This window comes from Spermophilus citellus (assembly GCF_964194105.1).
Source record: "Spermophilus citellus genome assembly, chromosome: 8".
Classification (NCBI taxonomy): Eukaryota; Metazoa; Chordata; class Mammalia; order Rodentia; family Sciuridae; genus Spermophilus; species Spermophilus citellus.
The window spans coordinates 136,790,727-136,817,726 of record NC_138189.1 but is presented as its reverse complement, the minus strand read 5'-3'; the positions used below and the strand labels follow the sequence as shown (position 1 = coordinate 136,817,726).

General features: G+C 36.2%; 1 protein-coding gene across 5 annotated transcripts in view; it reads right to left on the bottom strand.

Annotated features, from left to right (window-relative positions):
• Positions 1-27,000, bottom strand: part of INPP4B (inositol polyphosphate-4-phosphatase type II B) — a 777,385-nt gene that overhangs the window by 386,730 nt on the left and 363,655 nt on the right. For all 5 annotated transcript variants that reach the window (XM_081304010.1, XM_081304015.1, XM_081304012.1 and 2 more), the window contains exon 4: positions 5,897-5,960. The gene's annotated coding sequence lies outside the window, so the exon portion shown is untranslated. The remainder of the gene's footprint in view (positions 1-5,896; positions 5,961-27,000) is intronic.

Sequence of the window (27,000 nt, the reverse complement as noted above, 5' to 3'; positions counted from 1 at the left end):
GAGCCTGGATGTGGATGTTTGTAGTGTTTTCTTTTTTTAAAATCAATACAAAGTTGAAACAACCCAAAGGCTCTTCATATGGTGTCATGAGCAAGCCAGGCCATTAACAGACCAAACTCATTTGTGTCTTTCCACAGTGTCAGAATTTACTGAACAAGAATAAGTTCATAGGCTACACCACTTTCATTAGTGGCAGTTCACTGAATACTTGTGTGTCACCTAGAAGTCATCAGCTGGGAAGCACAGGTTCTTTTATCCCAAACTTAATTTCTAATATCTATAACACTCAAGTCACAAGTCACACTTTACAAAACATAGAGAAGAGCTATGGTTAAGCAGTCACAGGGGTTCAGCAGGCACCTAGAAGACATGAATGCACAGAGTCACTGCAGGTCATCAGATAAGATTAAGAACCAGGCATTAAGAACCTGTTTAGGGCCCCGGGATGCCAAAGCCCAGGGACTTACTCTAGACCAAGGCCCTGGCGAGAGCAGGTTCACAGTATCAGTTGGAGTGTCAGTTTGAGATGTCAGCTTGGAGTAGGTAGGTAGGCCATGTCACAGGCAGGAGAAATCATACCCTCTGCTAAAGCTCAAGAAGAGAGATTCATGGGTTTGTCCCTGTGGCAATCTTCCTGGGCAAGGCTTGCAACGAATGACCAGAAGATAGGTCAGAGTGCTGCGGTGTCCAGTCTTGGGGTCCTCCTACTTTCTTGGACCTCAAGTGAGGGCACTGCTTCATTTGGTGATCTGTTGAGTTCAATAAGCTCATGGGCTTATTGAACTGGTTTTTCTGATATAAATTTGAAAAGACCATGTATTCATGTGCTTCTGATTAATTTGATAAGTTCACAGGTGGTTGTTTTTATTAGTAAGATTAATTTATTTATCAGTTTGTGCCTTATGGTTGAGCCAGGCAGATGGTGGTTGTTTACTTGTACAAACAAGGTGGAAAATCATTCCACCTCAGCATGTAAACTCAAAATGAAACAGCATATGGCAAACCATTACTTTATAAAATGGAGTGAGCCAGGTTTAGGCACAGCCTGAAAACTGCTGCTCTATACACCATGGAGTAACCACAGTCTGCTCTCCACAAATGGTACATGTACACACACACACACACACACACACACACACAGTGATAAATCTGTAAAATGAAATACTACTTAGCAATAGAAAGGAATACACACTGTTAACTATAACATCATGGGCAACCTTCAAGCACAATAGGATAGGTGAAAGGAGGTGACCTCAGAAGGCTCTATACTGTATGATTCCATTTATATGGCATAAATGGAAAAGGCATAATTACCAGGATAAAAACAGATCAGTGGATTCTAAGGGGTTGCAGTTTGCAGAAAAGGCTGACCATAAAGGGACAATGGGAGGAAAGTTTCTGGTCCAATACAAGAGCTCTGAATCTTGATTGTGACAGTGGTTACATAATTAATTGTATCTTTGTCAAAATTAAAGACCATGACACCAAAAAATGTTCATTTTACCTTACATAAAATTTCACAGAGTGAATAAAAACCAATGCTATTTTAGAAATGGCCAGTAAACATGACAGCATTGTTGATTTAATTCTACTGGTAATATGACCAGGCGACTGGGAAGTATGATGTGAATTCAATGTAGAGAAATGTAGGAACATGAAAAGAGGAAATGGAAATCCATTGAATAAGGGAGTCAAGAAGGATAATGTGCAAAAGAAATGGTGGTGCATCTGTGAAGAAGTGGAGAGTCCCTAACACCAAGATTTAACTGATCACTCCAGTTTGATCTCTCGATGCATTAGTAAGGAAGGGGCATCCAAGGGGTTGGGACGCGAGTAGGAAAGCACTCGAGTGGGCTGCTGTGGAGGGTAGTTCTCAACATCATATGTGCATCCAATAATCAGAGAGGGATTCAGAGGTGAAGGCATGGCACAGGGAGAGAGATGCAGGCCAATGTCCTGGCAGCCGGGGCTCCTAGGCCACTGGACTATACAGCCTGGCTCCTGACTCTGAGGACCCATCCAGAAAGCCATCTTGACGCAGGCAATTGTGACTGCAGCCCAGAGCTTCTGCATGCTGGTGCTCGTGCCCTGAAGGGTACGATGCTACCACAAATGCAGACTTCAGTGTGAAAGCAAGCCACTAACTGAGCTGGAGGTCCTCTCCTTTGCTCATAAAGGGAAGCAGGATGGAGCAGAGAATGAAAGGTAAGAGCTGTTCACATATTATTTGCCTTGGTTTTCCCTGGCTTCCTCAGACTCAGTTTTCACCAACAGGCAACAAGGACAGGGCCTGCAAACAAATAAACCAGAACAAAGGAAAGGCAGCAAGATAGTCTCCTAGGAGATGCGCAGGACAGCTTCACAGAAGACATGATATCAGATAGGAACTTAAGACATTTGTATATAAACATTGAGGACAAATAAAAGAAAGGGAGAAGAGAGAAAAATGAGCTGTCAAAAAAAAAAAGGAAAGAATAATGAGAAAGGCAATAGGGAAGAAAAGAAAAATGCAAAAGAAGAATACCACGCATGCAAGCAAAGACCCAAAGCTCAGCCTGTGGAATGTACACAAATACTGGGAAAGGGGCGAATCTGATGGGAGCAGAGATCATGGAGCAGCAGCAAGAAGTGGATGAAGGACACAATGGATTGGCAAATGCTCGTGCTCTGATGTGAGACTTAGTGTTCATAAACTGGAGATGTGGCAATCTGGGTTCTGTGTGCCCTGGCCCCATTAGTGCATGGCTTCATTCAACCTGTCAGAAGGTAATTGATCATCTATCCTACCTGGTACCATGAAAAGGGCTGCACTTAATTCAGAAATAGGTAATATTGCCTCTAGTAGACTTTACAATCTGAATGGCAGAATCCAGAACATCTACAAGAAAGAGTTTGAATAAAAGGATGAATCAAACGGCCTTTGAGTCTTTGCCTCCAGTATATAGGATCAATAAGCACTTTCCCAATATTTTTATTTGAAATATTCTGTGCTACATATTATAATACATATTCTCAAACTTAATATTCTTTTATTTTACTTTCCTTTCTAGAACTTAATATTTTATGCCTACACCTGCTCTTACATACCAGTCAGTGTGTAAAACCAAGAGAGGAGCAAGATAGAAATGTTGAAAACACAGTTTTAGAGATGGGTATGTTAGGAGTTTGAAAATAGTTGCAAAAATCTGTCCAAGATCACACAGAGAATCAATTAGAGAGCTGGGCATTGAACCCAGGCTTCAAAATATTAAAAACATTGTTTTTAAAGTGAGAAAAATATAATATTTGAAATTAATGTATAGACATTGAAAGATTCTTCATTTGGTTGAAAAATTCCTCTTGAAAGAGGAAACAGTCAAGTTTCAGTGTGGAGCCAATACCGTGTTCCCCAAAGGCCAACTCAATTTCAGAGAGGTGATTATTCAATTTGGTTGGAATATTACATTTGTGTTTTTCTCCCTACTTTTATGTTTCCATGTTGATCCTTATTCTTTCCTTTTTGTAAAAGTCATTTCAATTAAGATTTCTAATTAGATTCCAAATTTGAGACATATCGCTGGTAGAGAGGCAAAAAGCAAGAGTAGTAATTAAAAGACATCTGTCTCTTGTCTTCCTGAGAATAAAACAAGGCTTTGGATTTCATTAAGTTTTCAAATCCAGAGGAATTTTTCATGATTTTCTTCTTTTGAAACAATAGTTAACTTAATTGAAAGATATTGAATTGGTCTAAGAAAGTGGATGCCCCTTCTAATATGTACACTGAAATCCTCTCTTCTGGAATAAGCATAAGTCAGTTTAATACTCTAGGTTCTCAGGACTTTCCTTGCTGAAAGTACCAAAATCTCCATATTTCATACAGTATCAACCCATTCTTTAAAGTACTTAAGTAGGCAATACCCCCAGGTCATTTGCCTTACTTTAAGACTTCTTTTAAGAGCCCAACTTATGAGAATTTTATAAATCAAGAAGAAAAAGCATTTTTGATGGACAGAAATATGAGCCAGATTAGCTGAAAGGCAAACACAGTTTTTTTGTGATTTTACTCTGTGTGTCTGACTTAAGAAAACCAATATGAGTAAGCTGATATTAAAATTTACTTATTGAGTTCTTACTACAGACCTTTATATTGGGACCTAAGGATATATTTTCACATGCAAAATATAATTAGGGCTTGAAGCAATTAACTATATAACTCAGGTCAAGAAAAATCCCCCTGCTAGAAGAAGCTAAACCACCAAGGCAAACAGATTTTTCTTTCTCTGACTTGAATTATCTTGATTCTAGAAAATTATCTAATACAGTTTAATGTGCATAGACATGAAATAGGCCACATTACCTAACAGCAGACCAGTCTCAGGAGCAAAAGGAACCTTTTAAAAATGCATATTTTCAAGAGAGAATCTTTCAAAATAATTTCTAGTATAATTCTGAAAATAGTTTTGGGAAGTACTATGTGAAATAAAGGTGTACAGACACACACACACACACACACACACACACACACACACACCATTTTTCTTGTTTTTCTTTTTACTGTACAACTTTGCCAGGAGATGCAGTAGGGTAGTGCCTAGTGGGGTGAAGTTTTGAAATCATCTCTATTCAGGAGATCAAAAAAGAAGACAAGTGACATCACACAAAATTGCCAAGGGCAAGAAGTGGCTAAGCAGGGTGGGCCTGGGACACCTTACTTGAACATGAAGGCTTTGTGGGACTGGGTTACTTCCTGTACTCAACCCAGCTTCTATTTCTGTGATTGAGCTATAGCCACCACACTACCCTACTTTCAATTTTTTCTTATTTCCTATTTTTAATTATTTTTTTTTATTCATTGTTGTCCCATTTGCCTTATCCTCACAATTTAGACCTTAGTTTAAAAGGTCATCTTCTAAAGAGGTACACTGTTTACACAACCCCCCTGGACTCTTCCCTTCTTTCCCCATATATTCTCCCATAGAATTCTGACTTTTTCTCTGCACTTCTTTAATAGCATTTATCACAGCTTTCAATCATATATAGTTATTTGATCACTTAACGTCTCTCCTTCACTGAGTTTAGGCACCATGAAGGCTGGACTGGACTGTGACTGTTTTGTCCAATTATGTGAAATCACTTCATAGATGAGTTTCCCATGTAACAGACCTTTAATAGATGCATACTTTAAAAAAGGGGGGGGTGAATGTTCTCTGATTTGTGGATGCTAACCCAAAACAAGGGAGGTTGTGGAGGGGAATATAGAAATCCATTGGATTGGAGAAAGGGAAATGAACAGGGGTGGCGGGGGGAGAGAAAAGGGGGGTGGGGTGGGGAGAAGGGGAATAGGAAAGGCAGTGAAATTAATTGGACATAACTTTCCTAGCCTTGTATTTCAATACACAACCAGGATAACTCCACATCATGTACAATCACAAGAGTAGGATCCTAAATAGAATGCTATACTCTCTATATGTACAGTTTGCCAAAATACATTCTACTATCCTATATAGCTAAAAAGAACAAAAATATTAAATAATAATAATAAATTAAATACAGTGTTAATATTAAGGGGTCATGGTCAAGTAAATATGTTTGTTGAAATTAATTTCCCTGAGTAATGACTGTAATTAAAATAAAACAAAATAAAATGCTAAAATAATGTAATAATAATAATTTGATTCCTTCACATTTCTGTCTAGGCCTAGTTCAACCACAACCTTCAAAATTGGTGTGATGTTGATGTAGAAACCAATTTCTCTTTAGGATATGGTTAACTACCTATAACACACAGTCCCACATATTCTAAGACACCAAGCTGGCATTACTATAAAATATTTTGTTAATAATAGAGTAATAAGCTTGAATTAATCATCAATTTAAATGAGTCTTATGTGTCAATTATTGAGAGTGACTTCTGTACCTTATGTATGTTGTATTCCTCAACAGCTCTCCTCTTTGACTACGGTTTTGCTGGGTTCAGGGCTCTGCAAAGGACAAGAGAACAAAATTTTACGATTTGGCATTTTACAGGAAACTTCTCTTACTAAAGCACCCATAGATATCACATTTAATACACTTATGCTGCCAGTTTCATTACAAACTTGGGGACTTTTCATCATCACAAGATCCATAGAACCCAACTGTTTATTTCCAATTAATCTGCCTCATTCAGTTCACAGAGATCCACTAGAAGGAATTATAGCTGCCTCTTACATATTGCTCACAAATGCCAAGCTCTGTTCTGTTGCCAAATGCTTTTCTAAGTTACGGGATTAACTTGTTTATCCTCATAACCCCTGGGCAAGAAAGGGTTAATGCAGCCAGGTCTGCATTGCTCAAACCCTGCACATTCCATAGAAAGGCAAGTCTCCAGGATAGGCCTCTGCTGGTTTCTGGGAGATAACTCTGAGCTCTTGGAATAGTCTGAGTGGTTAAGAATGTTTTTGTATGTATGAGGCCTGGGGCTATGCTGTTTCAATCCAACCAGCTAAGTTTACTCTAAAATGTGATTTATAGTGAACACCTGGTTTTGCTTGAAGGCAAGGGTTGCTGGAGTCTGTATAGTTGAGGTCAGTTGCCCAATGCTGCACATTTATGTGACTAATTCCCATTAGAAGTCTAAAAACCAAAGTTCTAAAAGTTTCCCTGCCTTATTAACATGTTATACTTTTTTTTTTTTTTTTTTGCTAGGAGCTTTAAGCATGGGACTCCACTGACAGGGATACCTGGAAATTGGTTCTTGGATTTTCTTCATGAGCCTGTTCCCTTTGTTGATTTTAGTCTGTATCCTTTTACTATTATAAGACATAACTATGGTTATACAGTTTTTCTGTGTCTTCTAGCAAACCATTAAACTGAGGGTGGGCTTGGAATCTCCAACACAACCATTTGCAGGTAAAGAATTTGGCCAAGAAATATGAAATAGCTCAGTCAGAATCTCACAGTTGGTTTAAATGTCAGTATGTGAATTTGAATCCAGTATCTGGGCCCAGAGTTTGGGCATTTTATCACTCTGCCATGTTGTTTATCAAGACATTTTTTTTACTATATGGCATGCAAAAAAGAGTATTAAAAATAATACATGAGGCTTTTTTCCTAAGTCTATTGTAGAAATTATAATTTCCAAATTATAATTTTATTATCAATTACAAAAATTTCATTTTATGTGTCAAAAGAGAATAATAACTTACTGAATAAAGCACTATAGTACTTTATTTTGTAAAATACTACTGTACTTTATTCAAAACACATTTTCCTCCAATCACATATAAAAATAAATATTGCATCAGATTTTTCTCCTTTATCTTATCACATCATTCTCTCAATTCTACAATTGTCTCTCAGTATCTCTGAGAGAACAGTTCCAGGATCTCATACAGACACTGAAATCTGCAAAAGTTCAAATTCCTTATACAAAGAGGCCTAGTATTTTCATATAACATAGGTATATCTCTTCCCTATACTTTAAATTATCTCTAGATTATTTGTAACACACCTAATATAATATAAATGCTGTGTAAATAGCCACCATAATATAGTGTTTAAGCAATAGTGACAAGAAAAAAAGTTTGTGCGTGTTCATCATAGACACAATTTTTAAAAATATTTTTGATTTGCAGTTCATTGAAGGATATGGAGCCCACAGATATGATGGTTAACTGTATATGGTTTTTAATTTAGAAAGAGGAAACTACAACAAGTGAGCTATAAATCACATCAGATCTAATTTTATTTGGGGAAAACAAAATACTTCATCTAAATTTGTCCTACCATTTCTCATGTGTTGAGTCTGGTATAACCAAGTTACTTTTAAGATAAATATTAGAAAATAAAAGTTTTATTAATAGAAAAAGCATAAAACTAGTCACCCAATTGCAACTAAAGAAAATGTAAACCATCAATTGATTACAAAACATGAAATACACCAGTTACTTAGAAAAGTCTTAAGTTTGCTATATTGAGCTTTTATTCAGACAGACTTTGCAAAAGACACTTGCGTCTAATTAGTCCTGGTCATGAGGTATATGAAGGAATAGAAATATTATTCTATAATTAATACAAGCCATAATTTACCCCTTATATTTTTAAAATCCAATCAAAGCTTAAACCTGTTGTATGTAGAGCACATGGCAATTTCCTATCCTTATCACCACAAGAGACTATATGTCCCTCTTGCTACTTTGAGGTGTCAGACATCTGCAAAGGTGATGAGATGGCCTTACAGATACAATGTCCAGAGGTCAACAGACTCTCGGATGGTCCACAGTGTCCAAACAAGCCACTGAATAACTCTTAAAAATGTAAGTTAAGCATACAGAGGAAGGGCAACCCCTCATACGATGATGATGAGTAAATATATTGAATATAAAAAGAATAATTGTGCAAATCCAAAGAACAAATGTTTATGATGCAGAAAGATCAATGGTGTTATACGGAACTGTCTTTCACACTCGTTTTGTTCCCAGTGTGGTGTTTGTCACTTGTCAGCTCCCATTATATAGCAAGAGCCAATATTTACTCAAACCTACTGAAGTGCCTGGTCACCTCAGACAAACATCCCACAGAGTTAATGCAAACACAAAGCCTCATTTAACACTCATCATTACCTTCACAATAAATGACTAAAGAGGATACTGCATTAATCAGGACATAAAAGTTTTTCAAAAAATCTATTTTAAATAGAATTCTACTTTAAATGATATAAATTCAAATGGATGTTAGGTTGAATCGAGCATTACTGTTTAGGATTAGAATGTCACAAACAAAAAGGAAATTGAAGTGGCCACATTGGGTTTCCACCTCATGTGATGCAGTTGGTGCATTCTGTGGTCCTTGGGCTCATTCCCTCTGTGGTCCTGAAAGATACAGGTCTCTCCTGCTTCAGAGAGTGTGTAAAGAGGATGCCACTAACATCAAGGCTGACTCTCTATCTTTTCACATTACCCCATGGAAGAAACCTAGGCTTTAGATGTCTTACATTGAACCAAAATAACCTGCGTGCCTCCAAGACAAAGGTCCCCCCCTCAGTAAGAGTTTTGGGATATTATGCCAAAGCCTGGAGCTGAGAAGCTTGGAGTTCAGAAGAGGTCAGAGAGGGAACATACCACGTAAGTCAGGGAATTATGCAACATGGAGGTAGTCACGGGTTCTGAAAAACCTCCACGTTTGTCCCCTAAAAGTTCCCCCATTTAAATGCCTTCTCGGATTATTTGCATGAAGTTACTAGAAGCTAATATAATCAACGGTCTCTAACACAGGTGCAAAAGTTCCATGCAATCTCGAAAATCAAATTTTTAGAATCATATTTTTGTTACCCAATTCCCATCCCTAACTGTAAAGACAAAATAGAATTTAGTTGAAGTGACATTATGCTCAACCATTATGCGTGGTCTTTAGTTCAACTATGAAATTTCTCTACTAGAATTAATGAAATGATTCAAGCAAAGTCCCAGAATGTAACGTAAACATGCAACAGTAACTTTTTTGTATAATTGCAACAAATAGAAAGTAAGTTTTTCAAAATAAATAAATACAAATCCCAGCAGAAGCAATAATAATCTGAATCACTACAGCAATAACAAGAAAATCTATAAAAGGATTATGAATGACTCTGTAAAGAAATTATTGAAAGCTGTAAAGGGAAATAAGGAGCTATAACACGTATGTGAGTGGGAAGGTATTTACAATACAAAATATCGATTCTTCCAAAACTTAATTTATATTTTAACATAATTCAAACAAAAATTCTAATGGGACCAATTTTAGAGACTGTTGAAATTTTCTGAAGTTCATTTGAAGAATAAGTCGTGGTTCCAAAAGAATATTCTGAAAGTGAATATTAATAAGAGGTTTGATTCTAATGATAAAATGTATTATTGTGACACAACATTCACCACAGTGCAGAAATGATTCTGGAATGGATGTAATTAGTGAGAAAATATGAGTTTGCCAGAAAAATCCCATTTTATGCATTCATCATTCAACAGATATATAATGCCTGTCACATGCCAAGCACTGTGCTAGTTATCAAAGGGACAGCACAATTCTGTCCCCTCCCATTAAATTTGGAGGGAGAAAATTAATAGCCATTTTTCATTACAGTAGAAATTGATGTAAACAGGCATAGGACTCTGTGGACACAGAGAAAGGGAACCCAAATTCATTGCAGAATAAAATCAGAACCACAAATGAATGCAAAAAGCAATGGTTTAATAATTATTGAGATAATTGTCTAGCTTTGGGGAATAAAATATGTTTCATTAGCTATAATAGGAATTCCAAATGTATAATGGGGATAAATAAAAATAAATACAACACAAAAAATATAGACAAAGTTGAAAGAAGTCAATTATAGTTCTGAAACTTATGCTAGAAGAAATTACAAAGAAAATGCCTGGTAATTTAGATTATACCAAAAAATTTCCCTAGATTAAAAATTAATAAAAGTAGATATGATATTATTTGCAACAAATACAATACACCAAACCTATTTGGTACAAATACTAAATACCAAGTGAGAAATAGTCAAACAACACTTCCCAAAGAAGAAATAACTCATTAATAAATATATGAAAAAATGGTTGACCTCATTGGTACTCAAGGAAATAACCATTAAAACAGTGATTGAAAATATTTCATCTAACACATTGGCAAAGAAGAAAAATCACTTATACTTGATGCTACTTGAGATTGTTTTGAATGCCACTTTCCTTTATCCTAAGAGTATTTTCTGGGAACTTTCAAAGTGTTCTTAACCCATCCCAGAATATGTAGGGCACATGCTCACTAATGTAGTAATACAAGTTGAGATGTTCACTTTAGGCCCATCATAATTTAACATCCACAAAACCATAATGCTTTTAGGTAAATGTCAAATATTCAGCCTGGTCTTAACAAGTATCCCCCACAGCATGAGGAAGGCATGAGGCGAGTATCTTGAAATCTGAATAGATATTATTAAGATTAATAAATTAAATTAAACCAAAGTGTGGCATTGGCTTCTTAGAAAATACATTTACATTCCCTTTGATTTTGTATTCTAACTCTAGATCTGTATTCTAGAGAAGAAATATAAATGTAGGGGGAAAGTATATGCAAAGAATTTCTATAATATGATTTATATAGGAAAAAATAGAACCAACCTAAATATTTAACAATATAGAAATCTTTGAATAAATTTTGTCACATTAAGTGGGTGGAATATTCTGTCACCATTATAAACATATCCAGAAAGAGTTTAAAATCCACAATTGAAAAGCTTTTTATCAAAAAAACTAAATGTAAAAGGCAGTATTTTAAAGCTGTACACCTCATTTGTGACTATGATATAGTGTAGCAGGTAAGATTCACAATAAAAATCCTATCTTCACTACTCCTTAACTTGATCTTCGTGGACAAGTGACTGAGCCTCTTTAAGCCTATCTCTTCATTAATAGAACGGGGAAATAGCACCAATAATGCCTATCCCCAAATGCTGTTATTTTAAATTAATGATTAAATTATAAGATTCAAACAGAATAGCACATTGTAAGTAGTCAGACATTGCACTTTTTATGTGAGTTATTACACAAAAGCCACACCTACATATGCCATAAAGTTTAGAGGGTAATGCTTCAATGTGCTAGGGGTTTTGTGTGGTGGCTTGCCTGTCTGGAATCTCAGGAACACCATTCCTATGTCTGGGAAATGTCCCACCTGACAAGTTCACCCATCACCAAGAAAGACCCCAGGAATCCACTTTTCAGTCTTTCTTATTGAGAGTATGTAAGCATTCAGCCAAGTCTCCCATGATGTCACCGCACAAAGCATCAGCTCAGAAACATATGCTTCACGGAAGCCATCTGGCAATCTGTTCTGAAAGTTGATAGCTCTGCCAGCTCTCAGAAGCAGTGGGGGCAGAGGTTCTACCCCCTGCTCAGTGCCAGCCAACAGTGTGGGAGGGGGTCCCAGTGCCAGCAGCAGCAATAGGAATTTTTCCTGGTGCTCATGTGGATTTGATTGGGGATATAGTTCCTGAGGCGGCCTCCAAGCCTCAGCCTCTGTGTTCTTTATTTTAGGAGACCCTAGAGACTTTTTACATTCATGAAGTCCTTTTTCCATGCGCACACACACAAACTCTCATACATAGCTATATAGCATATTTTGTTCATTGGTAAAAAGATATATTTATATCACACAATAATCTTTAATCTAAAAACTCATTTTTTATTCAAAATTAAAAAAAAAATTAAAAGTTTGTCATGGGCTGCTAAAAAAATCGGGGGCCTGACATTATGTCTACAGTGCTTTTGGGGTAAAATTATTCTCCTGAATGCCCCAAAATAAATTCATTTCCTCTTTATCTCCATTTTGAAGCTAAGAAGCCTAATTTTACAGATTGCAAAACAATAGTGAGGTTTTTTTTACTTTATACTTTTCAAATTCTTTGGAGAAAAATATGTTTATTTAATAAAGGGAAAATAATACATTTATGAAGGAAAAGAAGAAAGTCTAACCAATTGATGTATAATCAGTAGTTTAGAGCACCAAGGGAAAACCCAACATATTTCTGAACCTCAATCTAAACAAGTACTGCAAAGATCACTGTGGAAAAAATGTCAAGTGTCCAATCACTCATTTCCATTTGAATCACCTTTACCCCACCATACCTGGACCGAACTTTCACCTCTTGTGATAAGGAACTCAATAAATCGCTACCTCAGGAAGCAAAAATCAGACATTCTCTGGCATATACTAGCAGCTGACTATTAAATGTCTTCTTTGATGTTGAGCCAAAACATATTCCTGAAACATTTGTTTTTCCCTGAGTATATTTCTGACATTTGAATATTCTTTATGCTTCAAATTTAGGTACCAAATATCAGTCCTCAGAACCACCATCTAGTTCCCCAACTCAAAAACATGTATTCCTTCCAGTATGTGGTCCACCACTTCCCTAGGTAACCTGTCACTCCAAAGCAGACTGGGAGTTGCCAAATCAGAGGCACCAACTCTTCTCTCTCTCCAGATCAGATCTTTTCTTTGACTCCCATAATAGTACAACAAAGAGGAAAAAAGAAAGAAAGAAAGAAAGAAAGAAAGAAAGAAAGAAAGAAAGAAAGAAAGAAAGAAAGAAAGAAAGAAAGAAAGAAATTTGGAGCCCAATTCAAAATTTAGACATTTAAAGTGAAAGGTAATAATATTTGATGGGCAGCTGGCCACCTCCATCACAGTCTACTGTAGTTTAAGATTTTTTGAGGCTTAACTGACCCAAGGCAGGTAACACACATTAGCCTACAGTAATGCTACATATCTAAATAATAAAACAAGCAAAGGGAAATGCAATAAATAAGAATTTTGGTAAAATGGCACCTGAAAATAGCTGAAAACAAGAGGATAATCAGAAGAATGTGATGATTATAAGCAGCAACCACCACAGGGAAAATAGGCAATAGGGATCCAGAAGGAAAAGGTTCCTAAGAAGAAGTATTAGAAATATCTTTGGATCCTCCTGTCTCAGTCTCCCAAATCTCTGGGATTACAAGAATGTGCCACTGCACCCAGCTAAAAAAGACTTTGTCTTCACTTCTGTACATTTTGAATTTTGTAACAAACAATGCTACGTGTGGAAGAATGTGTCAGTCAATAGCAACAGGTATGTGCTATGTTTCGTAACACTGCCATGAGGTCCTACCTCTGTGGTCTGTGCTGTGCAACCACATGATCCCTAGTACTGAGCTCTATGGTAAAATCCCATTAATTAGGTTATGACTGTTAAGAAATTTTATGATGAAAATAGCAATGTAAAGAACTGTTTTTAATTATCCTGGAAGTTGCCTTAAATTTATTTGATCAAATACATCTTGAATAACTTTCACGTGCTAGGTATTAGGCTAGATGTAGCTCTGGACAAGGCAGACACTTTGCTCACGGAGCTGATAGCAGGATGAAGAAATAATTTATGTGTGTGGTGGGTATTATGAAATAGATATTCAAGATGCTTTAGGGACATGGAACAAGGGGCACTTTCTCTGCTGTGGGGATTATGAAAGGACTTTCTGATTTATGAGGGATGAGTACCTATTATCTGGTAGGAACTAGAGAAGAGGGTAGGAGAACAGTATGTGCTGTTAGACCAGTGTCTAGACCTGTTCTGCCACATAAGGTAACCACTAGATACAAACAGGTACCAAGTTCTTGAAATGGGGCTAGTCTGAATTGAGGTAGTCCTTAAATGTAAAACACACACAGGGCTTAGTATGAAAATAAAAATGTGAACGATCACATAATGTCTTATGTTGATCATATATTTAAAATGGTGCTATAGTTTAGATCTGGAATGTCCCCCAAAGGCCCAAGAGTTAGGAGTTTGTTGGCCAACCCCTGGTGTTCTTCAAAGGTGCTCCAACCTTTAGGAGGTGGGACCTAGTGGAGGAAGTCAAGTCAGGAGTGCTGTGCTCATTCTCCTAGGAGTCATTGGGACCCTGGCTTCTTCCTGTCTCTCTTTGTTTATATTCTCCCTGATTCCTCACTCCCTCTCTGTTTCCCAGCTACCGTGAGGTAAGCACTTTGACTCTACCATGCCCTTCTATCATGATGCTCTCTGGCTGAAAGCAATGGAGTTGGCCATCCATGGACTGAACCTCTGAAACTGTGAGCCCCAAATAAACTTTTCCTCCTCTAAAAAAAAAAAAAAAAAAAAAAGAAAACAAAAATAAATATCTTTGGAGCAAAAGTCATATTAAAATTTCTAAGGGTGTTGTTTCTTTAGTCACGTAACAAAACATAAATTCCTCAGAATTATACTCAGGTCATTTTCTAATCTGCCCCTTTCTAGTCTCTTCTCCTTTCTGGGTTCACCACACGGAGTTTGTCTGGTTCTGCAGCTCTGAGAATTTCCTCTGCCTGGACTCACTTTCCACCATTTATGATACCTGCTAGACCTTTACCAACCCAACAAAAGTCCTTCACCCAGCCCAGAAGAATGTTCCCGTTCTTTCCCTTGGGAATTCTCCTATTGTTTGTGATATGCAGGTTCCTTGTGTGGCTGCTTATTGGTAGAATGTTATGGAAATTTACTTTTTTTTTTCTTTTTGGTTCTTCGCCCTATCATATCTCTTTGTATACAGAAGGAATTAAAATATTTAGTGAATGGTTGAAAAGTTAGAAACAGATTTATATATTAAACTAGTGTTTTCTAAACATATTGCATAGCAGAATTACTTTGGGAATACAGATTCTCATTCAGTACAATGGATGCATATGTTTCATTTCTCAAAAGCTCCCAGATGATTTGATTTCATCAACTTTGAGGGGAAAAAAAACAGATAAGTAATTCTGCTGAATCTGAGTTGAAACTGTTAAGTCCTACTTCAGACAAAAATACTATGAAGTCAGTGGTTTTAATCGTCCAAACATAAACTGATAGGGATATGATTTAGCACCAAAAAGTTTAAATAGGATGTTCAAATATTTCCTAGAACAAGCGGTTGAAACTTCCCAAGAAAGGAGAATCTCTTCCATTTTCTGTAGTTTGGTTCCTGGAAAGTGCTGGAAGGGAGGACCGTGGGTGAGCTACAAAGTAATCATTGTCCAATAGCATTTCCTGTTACCCTTGTGAGGGTGAGGAAATGGCATCATTAAATATTAACAACAAAAGACAAAAGACATATGGCAGCAGTACGTGGGTGTTAGTGGACTAATAATTTTAAATTAAAGTAGAAAAAGTTAATAGCTTCTGTGAATCCTGATGATGTTTATGAAATATTTTACAATAAAACCAGGAAAAATACACATATCAAGGATCAAAAGTATAGGTATGGCTAATAAAGGAAGACAAAGTTATCACTGGAAGGAAAAAGTGTATATTTGTGCTTCAAGTTCCGCTATCTTTATCAATTTTGAGATAATCCTATAGAGTTTTGAGTTTTTGCCTCTTTCAAGTAGCTTCTGACACAGTGGTCAATACTACCAATAAAATGCCATAAGTTGCCACCTGTTAAAAATTGTCCTTCAAAATATACAAAGTCAGACAGAGTATGATAACAGGGAAGCCGTCACAATCGCCTACAGGTCGAACAATATCTGGGAATAAAGGTTTTCCCCAAAATACAACTTGCAAGATTACCTTTCAAGGAAGATTAAAGCAAATATGAACTTTGTTTTTAATATATCAAAGGAAAAAGGCCAGTTAGAGACTCAGTGATCCTGACAATGACCAGTCAGGATCTTAAGATCAAACAAAAACAGACTAACAGGGGAAGGGTTCAAGGGATCTCATAGATTATCCCCCAAAATAGCAGGTTAGGAGACAGAATAAAGAATTGTATAAAAATATTTACCTAATTAAAATAAATAAATTTATTTAAAAAAATCTACCATAGTAGTTTGCTTCTTTAAAGATTTATAATGTTCAGGTCCTATGCTAAAAAAAAATACTAATTCTTTATCATCTTTGTTTTAGTTGTTTCCACATTAGAAAGGCTGGCTGAAGCCCAAATCATCAGTCAAAAACAAAACAAAACAAAAATGTCAAGAACTAAGGAGAGACCAGACCAGAATGGCTTCTCCTCATGATGTGAAGCAACTGAAATACATGTTCATACAAATCCATAATATGAGCAATATGGAAATCACGCCTCAAAAACCCAGATGGCTCTTGAAAGGAATCTCAGAAACTTACATTCTTTTTGAAGACCAAAGACATAATAATTGGTGTCAAAAACTCAGAATGTTGTTGGATTAATTTCAGAGTGGCTGCAGATGTGGCTGATTAAGTTCAACCATGGTGGAAGTATTTACACCTGGAAAATGGGCAGACACCTCAAATCAGGACTTTTTTGTTTTGTTTTCTAGAGATCCAGTTCACCAGCAACCCCACTGCCTGAAGGGACATGTTAGAGACATGTAGAACCATGACTCCAGAGGAAAGAATGATTTTGAGGAGATACTCTAAGAAAATCCAAGGAGGAAGATGATAAAGACGATCCAGGCCTAGATTAGTTGTTGTGCTGAAGACAAAATACCTCTGAGGTAATGTTCTCTGTCAGGAAGTGAAGATAAATAAAATTTGTATAAATATTAGATGCTTTTGGTAGATTCAGTGATGAATGATTTTTTGTTTCTCACTACAGGAGTCTGTGTAATAAAAAATTGAGAAGAATATGTTAGAAAATCAATTTTTCTGAACCAAAAGAAAAAAGGTGCTCAGATACAGCAAACAGTATCTGTACTTCATGCAGTAGAGGAAAATAAGAACCAGTTGATGAAGCAGAGGAAATCATCTGTTCCTCTGCGAAGCCTTCTGACAAAGCGTGAGAGAAGGGGCACCAGAGATGGAACCTCTCAGTTAGAGAACCATGAGACAGGAGAAAACCAGTCCAAACTATCAGGTAGGACACAGGGTCTTCACTGGAGAGACCTCCCCACTGCCACTGAGGAGCCCCCCTTATCCAAGCTTCGGAGGGACCAGTCCAGCGGAGGTAGAAGAGAATCAGAAACCAAGCAGAGGGAAATCCAAAAGTTCAACTTATTTGGGCTTTATCTTTGGATATAATTTCTCCTGTGTTAGGAATATTGTAACATTAAAAATAATCAGTCAACATTGAATTACTGGAGCATTTTTGTCAGATATTGTAATTGAATAACTTCTAAAGAAACATATTGGATGTGGGAGTCTGGAGTAAGGTAAAACAAGGTCCTGAAGTTCATTAATGTGCTATCCTAAAGTATTTTAATGCTTTCTAAAGTAATGGAATCAAATGGATGGTTCCATGATGACACAAATACATTCTAGTCTGTTCTATCCTAGAGACCTCCACTATGTATTGAGCACTGGAATGTGCCTACTCTGACCAAGGGATGGAATTTATATTTTATTTAATTTGATTTTAATTCATTTGAATTTAAGATAGCTGGTGGCTATCTTATTGGACAAAACAGTTCTAGGAGTGAAAATTAAACTTCCCACTAAATACACAAAGCAGCAGTGCTTCTCAACTTTATAAGCCAAGAGTAGAACTCCTAGGGAATCAACAGTTTTCTCAAATAAGGTCAGTCATAATTCTGATAAGCCACTGGCTTGACTGCTAAATCTAATAGTTCAAAGAAACAAAAAGAACATGACTTGGGTGGGGTCTTCCATTCCTCAGGATTCTCATGATAGAATTGCACTAGAGAATACTCTTGCCTTTGTCCTCTTTCCTTTTTGACTCGGGCTTCCCCCTCTATTTGGAATTTGAGGAGACTTCATTTTCTTTTCTTTCTACCTGTGGTAAGCCTGTAAGGGTGGGCTCTGCCCCAAGCAGTAAACCTGCCTGTGTCTAGCTGTGTCTGCCTAAGTAGGTAATTCTAGAAGGAAACATTAGGAAGCTCCATCTGATATAAAATGGGTCATTATCATCCAATCAAAATTTATCAATAATAAATTGTTTCCACTCCATTTGGTTGATTTTGATGCCTACTTAATTATGGGCATCCAAAATATGAAGGATAAAGAAAAACCTAGAATTTGGTTAAGATGGCAGAGTAGAGGAGGTTACTTTCCAAGCTGCTCCATGACGTGAGACCAAGAATGCAGACAAACAGCTTCTTTTTGAGGTGGGTGGAAAAAGAAACCTTACTGGGATTTTATACTGGACTCTCAGAACAGTCCAGGGACTCACAAGTTTGAAAGGAATAAAATAAAAAAGAAAGAAACACGGGTGCTTGGAGGCCACTGATGTGAATCCCCTGCAGGCAAATTGGAGACGGGGACTAAGAAAACCTACATTTTGGGTGACATCATGGCATGTCTTGAAATGGAGAAATGGGTGATCAGGGACATTAGGACATTGTTGAACAGGTCCAGTGGGTGAGCTACTCTAAATTCTGGTGTGGGAAAGACAGTTCATGTCTCCCAGTAGCCCATAGAGATCCAGGACAGCCACCATTGTATCCTGCTGCTCTAGGGCAGCCGGCAGGTGTGGACCCAATGTAGGCACTCAGACCTGTGTGATTCCAGCTGGGCCTGAAAACCTGACCTGACAAAGGGCCTGCCACATGACCCAGAGTGTGACTAGAAAGCCAGGTGAAATTCAGGCATGGAGAGTGTTGTACGCAGGGGAATTTAGGACACTACAACCCAAGCGATACTGGGTGTCTCTCCTGGTTCACAGGACCAGCTGGGGACAGCCTGGGACTTGGTCAGGCAGGAGGGGGAATGAGTGTGCACTTTGGAACTAAGCCCAGGAGGCTAAGCTATGGGAGCCTTAAGTGGCCAACCTGGTAAAGGACTGGCTCTTTCACTGCATAATCCAGTAATCACATAAAACCCAGAGAAGACTCTAGTGGTATAGACTCCCAGCACGAATAGGAAGCAGCCAGGCCCTGGGGGTATGCTGATTTAAAAGCTTCAGACTAATCCTCATTCAATAAAGCACTCGGGATCCAGCTAGACCCAAACCCTGCCTCTACGAGGTCCACTTCAGGGAACTCCTCTCCCCAAACTTCACAGCGACCCCTTGCTGTAAGTGGAGTAGACAACACCTTCCAATCTGCTCCTGGAGAGAAGGGAAGCTGAGAAACAGCAACCCGACTAGCTCCATAAAGACAAGAAGGAAGTGAAGCCCCTGACTACTGCTCTTGCACGCAATGCATACCTCAAGAAAAAACAGAAAGACAGACAATTGGGAATGGACAACCAACATATAATATTACTGACAATTTTTTTAACCACTGCAATGGAAACAATTCCATAATCTTTTGTGAAGAAATTTTTCTTTTTTTTTTCTTAAATTTTTTGTGCTGAATGGTTCATGAACATTTATACGTACACATATTTGTCTTAGTCTTCTAATTTCTAGCATTTCTTGAAGGTAGTTATTTTCCTGACTGTCTCTTGAGGACTAGGGTTTTTGGTTGATATACTTTGGTTCTGTTTTATTTATTTGTTTATTTATTTACTTTGTAGTTGTTCTATAGTTTTTCTCCTATTTCTCTTGATTCTCTTCCTCTCTTTTCTTTCACTAGGAGCCAAATTCTATTGTTCTTTCACTCTTCCTTGAAATCTTTACTACTATTCTCTTTCATCTTCCCTCTCATTTATCGCATCCTATATCTCCTCTGCATTCTCCCTCTTTAACTTTTTGAAATAGCAAACCCAGATCGTTTTTGCTGTTGGCAATTGCTTACCATACCATTTCTGTTTATACTGCCAATTAACATTGTAGATGTCAAAAGAGGAACTAAGTACTTAGTTTAATGCTGTATATTGTTTGCATTGGTTATTATTATTATGTGTCTCCCACTAAACTCTGAGGTAGTAGAAACCTCAGGGATACTATAAATTTATAGGGTAGCAGCTCTGATGCCTCAGATTATTACTGACAAATGGGTAGAAAAAAAAAGAGAACAACCCAAAATACCTCATTAACAGAATCCAATGATATTACAGTGGAGGAAATGTTCAAAGAAGAAATGTAGACAATTCAAAGTTAAAATGAACTGTGAGGTTAAAAAAATGATGAAAGGAGTGAAATCAGAGAGAAACTCCAAGAAACAAAAGATCATTTCAGTAATGCAATAGAAATCCTGAAGAAGAATCAAATCAGAAATCCTAAAAATGAAGGAATCAATAAAATAATTAAAAACTCAATGGAAGGCATCACCAGCAAACAAGACCACTTGGCTGATAAGCACTTAAGGCAACAAAGACAAAATATATAATCTTGAAATAAAGTTGACCATGGGAAAAGATGTTAAGAGACCATGAATAGAACTTTCAAGAAATATGGGATAACATGAAAAGGCCAAATTGAAGATTTATTGGGATAAATGAAGGCTCAGAAAAATAAACTAAGGGGCTGCACAATCCTTTCAATGAAATAATATCAGAAAATTCTCCAAACCTTAAGAATGAAGTGGAAAATCAAACATAGGACGATTATAGGATTCTAAATATACAAAATTACAACAGACCTAACCAAGGCACATTATTATGAAAATGCCCCAAATACAGAATAAGAATAGAATTTTAAAGACTGCCAGAGAGAAAGGATTTGTATCATTTAGACGGAAACCATCCTGGATCTCAGCTGATTTCTCAACCCAGACACTAAAAGCTAGAAAGTCTTGAAATAATACATACCAAGCTCTGAAAGAAAATGGATGTTGATCAAAAACACTATATCAAGCAAAATTTAGCTTCAAATTTGCTGATGACATGGCACCTTCCAACATAAACAAAAGTTAAAAGAATTCCTAACTAGAAAGCCTGCACTACAAACATACCTAGTAAAATATTTCACAAAGAAGAAATAAAAAAATAAAATTGAAAACCATCAAAAGGAAGGACTATAATAGAAGAATAGTCAGTCAATGGAGCAACTTATTCAAATTAAAATCAGAAATAAATCAAAATGACAGGAAATAAAAATTATTCCTCAATAATAACATTGAATGTAAATGGTCTAAACTCATCAATCAAAAGACATAGACTGGCAAATCAGATTAAAGAACAAGACCCAACAATATGCTGGCTCCAGAAGACTCACCTCATAGACAGAGATCCATACACTGAAGGTAAAAGGAGGAGTAAAAAACATATCATTTACATGGATCTCGTAAATAAGCAGGTGTTTCTATCCTCATATCAGATAAAGTTAATCAGAAGTGGCTAAGAAGGTCATTTCATACTGCTAAAGGAAATTATACATAAACAAGACATAACAATTGTAAATATTTATGCCCCAAACCATGAAGCATCTATCTACATCAAATAAACTTACCTTAATTTCTAGACTCAGATAGGCCACAACACAATGATACTGGGTACCTTTAACATTCCTCTCTCATCACTGGATACATCCTCAAGACAAAAACTAAATAAAGAAGCTATAGAACTAAAAAATACAATTAATAACTTAGATGTAGCTGACACATATAGAATAGTTTACCCATCAATGACCAAATATACTTTCTTCTCAGCAGCACATGGATCATTCTCTAAAGTAGATCATATCTTATGCCACAAAGAGACTCTTAGAAAACACAGAAAAAAATAGAGATACCTTGCATTCTATCAGTTAATAATGGAATGAAATTAGAAATCAATGATAAAATAAAAACCAGAAGCTACTCTAATATCTGAAATCTTTATAATATGCTATTGAATGACTGAAGGATAACAGAAGAAATCAGAGATGAAGTTTAAAATAGTGACATATCAAAATCTCTGGGACACTATGAAGGTAGTTCTAAGAGGAAAGTTAATTGCATTGAGCTCATTCACTAAAACAACAGAGAGTCACCAAATAAATAACTAACATTACATCTCAAAGCCCTCAAAAATTAACAAACCAAACCCAAAAGCATAGGAGACAGGAAATAATTGAAATCAGAGCTGAAATCAATGAAATTATAACAAAAAATTCAAAAAACCCCAATGAAACAAAAAGTTGGTTCATTGAAAAAATAAATAAAATCGGTCAACCCTTAGTCAACCTAATGAAGAGAGAAAGAAAACTCTAATTACTAAAATCCATGATGAAAAAGGATATATCATGACAGATACTACTGAACTATAGATGATAACTAGAAACTACTTTGAAAATTTATACTCCAATAAAATAGAAAATCTTGAAGACATTGACAAATTTCTAAATGCATATGACCTATACAAATTGAACCATGAAGATATAGAAAACTTAAAAGTACCAATTTCAAGCAATGAAATTGAAAATGCCATTAAAAGCTTACCAAAAAAGAAAAGCCCAGGACTAGATGGATTCTCAGAAAAGTTCTACCAGACTATCAGAGAAGAAATCACACCAATCCTTCTCAAATTTTCCATGAAATAGAAAAGGATGGAATTCTTCCAATCTCATTCTATGAAGCTAGTATCACCCTGATACAAAAACTAGAAAAAGACACATCAAGAAAAGAAAACTTCAGACCAATATCCCTAATGCACATGGATGCAAAAATTCTTAGAAAAAAGAAAAGTTTTCTTTTCTTGATGTGTCTTTTTCTAGTTTTTGTATCAGGGTGATATTAGCACCATGCACCATGATCAAGTGTGGTTCATCCCTGGGATGCAAGGTTGGTTCAACATACAAAAATCAATAAATGTAATTCTCCACATCAATTGATTTAAAGACAAAAATCACATGATTATCTAAATAGATGCAGAAAAAGCATTTGACAATATTCAGCATCTATTCATGCTCAAAACACTATAAAAACTAGGAATAGTAGGAACATACTTCAACATTTTTAAAGCTATATACACTAAATCTCAAGCCAACATAGAAAAAACTGAAAGCATTACTCTAAAAATTGGAACAAGACAGAGCTGCCCTATTTTACCACTTCTATACAATGTAGTCCTTGAAATTCCAGCCAGAGCCATTAAGCAAAAGAAAGAAATTAAGAAATTTTTTACTATTTTTACAAATAGTTAAAAAAAAAAGAGCTCAATCTATCCCTATTTGCTGATGACGGGATTCTACATTTAGAATGATCCTACATTTAGAAGGCCCCCAAACCTCCACCAGGAAACTTCTAGAACCCATAAATTAATTCAGAAAAGCAGCATGATAAAATTAACACCCATAAATAAATCATGTTCCTAGTCAACCACAAAAAAACAAAAGGCTAAATGTTTTCTCTGATAAGTAGATGCTGATCCACAATGGAGGTGGTAGTGGTGGGGAGCAAGGGAGGAATGAGGAATTTTGGATAGTGCAAAGAAGATGGAAGGGAAGAGGGGGGATTGGGGGTAGAAAAAATGGTAGAATGAGATAGACATCATTACCCTAGGTACATGTATGAAGACATAAATGGTGTGACTCTACTTTGTGTACAACTAGAGGAAGGAAAAATTGTGCTCCATTTGTGTACTATGAACTGAAATGCATTCTGCTATCATATATAACAAATTAGAACAAATAAATTTTTAAAAAGAGAAATTAGGAAAACTATCCCACTCACAATACCCCCTTGGTCTGCCCCCCTTCCCCCCCAAAAAAATCCTGGGAATCAATCTAACAAAAGAGGTGAAAGTCCTCCACAATGAAAACTACAAAAAAAAAAAACTAAAGAAAAAATTGAAGACTTAGAAGATGGAAAGATCTCCCATGTTTTTGAGGCAGAATTAATATCAAAATGGCCATACTTGCAAAAGCACTATACATATTTAATGCAGTACCTATCAAACTTCCAGTGATGTTATTCATAGAGATAGAAAAAAAACAACTATGAAATTCATTTGGAAAAGAGGCCCAGAATAGCCAAAGCAATACTTAGGAGAAAAGTGAAGCTGGAAGAATCATAATACCAGCCTTAAATTATACTACAGAGCTACAGAAACAGAAACAGCATGGTATCAGCACCAAAAGAGACATGAAGATCAGTGGAACAGAATAGAAGACACAGAGACACAAATAGAGTCACATCATCCTAGGCAAAGGCACCACAAATATTCAATGGAGAAAAGATAGCCTCTTCAACAAATGGTGCTGGGAAAACTGAAAATCCATACATATTAGAATGAGATTTAACCCCTTGCATAACAATTAAATCAAAGTGGATCAAAGACCTAGGTATTATACCAGAAATCCTGAACACACTAGAAGAAATTGTAGGCCCAACACTCCAACATGTTTGTCTTATTAGGAATAGACTTCCTCAATAAAAACTCCTAATGTTAAAGAGGTAAAATCAAGAATCAATAAATGAGATGTTATCAAACTAAAAAGCTTCTTCAGAGCACAGGAAACAATAAAAAATGTGAAGAGAGAACCTATAGAATGGGAGGAAATCTTTACCACCTGCACCTCAGATGGCATGAATTCTTAGTATTTACAAAGAACTCCAAAAACTCAATACCAAAACAACAACAACAGCAAACCCAAATAACCCAATCCAAAAATGGGCAAAGGAAAGGAACAGACACTTCATAGAAGAATAAATAAAAATGGTCAACAAATATATGAAAAAATGTTTAACATCTCTAGCAATTAGAGAAATGCAAATGAAGACTATACTGAGATTTCATCTCACTCTAGTCAGAATGTCAACAACATCAAGAATACAAGTAACAATAAATATTGGTGAGAACGTGGGGAAAAGGGTACACATATACATTGCTGGTGGGACTGCAAATTGGTGCAACCACTCTAGAAAGCAGTACGGAGATTCCTCAGAAATCTTGGAATGGAACCACCATTTGATCCAGTTATCCCACTCCTTGGTATATAACCAAAGGACTTAAAATCAGCACACTATACTGAAACAGCCACATCTATGTTTATAGCAGCTGAATTCACAATAGCTAAGCTATGAAGCCAACATAGGTGCCCTTCAACAGATGGATTTAAAAAATGTGATATATATACACAATAGAATATTAATCACCCATAAAAAGAATGAGTTTATGACCTTTACCAATAAATGGATGGATCTGAAGACTATTGTGCCAATCCTCAAAAACAACAGTTGAATGTTCTCTCTGATATGTATATGCTAACCCAGAACCCGGGAAGAGGGAAGGGCAAAAATAGAAGTTCAGTAGGTTAGACAAAGAGGGGATGAAGGAAAGGGAGGAGGGTCAAGATTAGGAAAGACAGTGGAATGAATCTGTCATTACTTTCCTATGTACCTATATAAATTATGAATACATGACAGTGAATCTCAACAACACTGGGATCCTAAAGAGAATAAGATGTATGTTATGTATAAATATATCAAAAAATAAAAATAAAATAATAAAAAATAAGGAAAAATCTAATTTATTGACCAACAATCCTTTCTTAGAATTTCAATATTGAATGTTTCTGATTATTTAATGGCTAAAAAAAATAAAAGGTTGTATTTTCATTTGTATTAAACTCTTTTTTTTTCTGAGAAAGAATACCTGATTAATATTTGTAGGTAAATATGTATATTTTCATTTGTATTAAGGCAGCCATGAACCAGAGGAATAAATCAGATGCAAGTGCTTTGTATTGTGATTAAAGCCACTCCTGACCCAGTTGACTTGGCCCAACCCACCATTTTTGTTTCTATACCATGTGGAGCTTCTCTTTTGTATCACATCAAATATTTCTATAATTCATTAGTGAAGAGGTTATAATTCAACTTAATTTAACCTCTGTAGGAAGAAGAGGCCATGTATGCTTTTAGATCATTATATCTCTAGTACCTACAATACTGATATATATATATATATATATATATATATATATATATATATATATATATATAGTTCAATAAATAAATAATGCAATATTTTATTTAATGACATAAAATATTATCATTAGTATGAGCAAAGATTATAATGCAAAGTCAATTTTTTTTTCTTTAGTCATGGTCCACAGAAGCAAGAAGTTGTGCAAAAGAAATCTTTTTTGAAGATTTGGATATCATTCCTAGGAACACAAACCTGAAAACAGTCATCATGATAGAAACCAATAGCAATGACTGGACTTAGACTACATTTTTGCTTGTGGAGGTCAGTACCAAGGGTCTCTCTCAAAAGTTGGCTACATAATTCAAAGCGCATAACCATGACACTCAGACCATAGCAGCAGCCTCCATGTCTTGTCATTGTGTTCAAATATTAGGCTGGCACTCTAGAAAAAGCAATAGACTTAGGATAAGAACAGTCTGAGCTGGGGTCTTTACCACGTTTCCCTAATAGCTCCCTTCTCATATTGTTTTCTTAGGCTCATAAAACAAAGCCAATAGGAACTCTGCAAATTAGTATTATCAATGGACCTCAGAGCAGTGATATCTAATATTCAGTTTTAGGTTTTCATTCTTGCATCAAAAGTTCTCTAGGTCTTAGATAATTTTGTAAACTTGAAACAATGTGTTTTATGGACTCATATAGAGCCTGGGTGCATATTTTAAATCACACTACCAGTGAAGTGCTGAGACCGGATAAATGCAACCCTGTAAACACGGGCAGTGGGGAAGCCGCTTGCTCGCAACTGAAGAGCAGCAACTAGAACAGATTTGTGCCATGCAAAATTGTTCACTGGAGATGCTCAGAAATTCTTAGGGACA